Below are 699 nucleotides of genomic sequence, written 5' to 3'. Positions count from 1 at the left end.
AGAGAGAGAGAGAGAGAGAGAGAAAGACAAAGAAGGAGGAGGAGGAAGAAGGGTGGGGGTGGGGTGGCAGTGATAGTATTAACTGGAAGCTTTTATATCGCACACACTGCATGCCAGATACTAAGCCGAGCACTTTACAATCATGATATCTGATCGTCACAACCTTTCAGGGTAGATGCCACTATTATTCCCACTTTACAAATGATGAAACTTAAACAATATAGGTGAAGTGACTGGCCCAGGGTCACATAGCTAGTCAGTACCCAAGGCTGGATATGAACTCATGTCTTCCTGACTCCAGGTCCAGTGGTCTGGACACTGGCATCCCCTAACTGCCTAAAGGACCCCCGTTGGACGTAGGGACAGACCACCAGGAGAGGCCCCTCCCTGTGCAGAGCCAGGAGGATGATGTGACCCTCTGTAGGAGCTGCCCTGGGCTCACAGTGAGCCCCATCCCCAGCCCCCCCTGCTGTCCTCCCTCCCCCTGCTCCCAAACCCAATGTGGCCCGAGCTCTGCTTGTTTTTGTCGAGCACAAGCACACCCATGCACACAGACACACACAGAGACACACACGGATGTACACACAGAGACACACACACACAGACATACACACAGACACAGAGACACACATGCATGCATACAGACACATGCACATACACAGAGACAGACACACACAGATGCACACACATACACACACA

At 51.8% G+C, this 699-nt stretch overlaps 1 protein-coding gene across 1 annotated transcript in view; it reads left to right on the top strand.

The window, feature by feature from the left end:
* DPYSL4 (dihydropyrimidinase like 4) overlaps positions 1-699 on the top strand; it is a 75,478-nt gene that overhangs the window by 48,063 nt on the left and 26,716 nt on the right. The window lies entirely within an intron of this gene.

This window comes from Petaurus breviceps, unplaced genomic scaffold (assembly GCF_028583685.1).
Source record: "Petaurus breviceps papuanus isolate PSGF00001 unplaced genomic scaffold, PetGlider_PUasm1.0 490, whole genome shotgun sequence".
NCBI lineage: Eukaryota > Metazoa > Chordata > Mammalia > Diprotodontia > Petauridae > Petaurus > Petaurus breviceps.
Note: the sequence above shows the minus strand (reverse complement) of the source record. Positions and strands in the feature narration are given on the sequence as shown.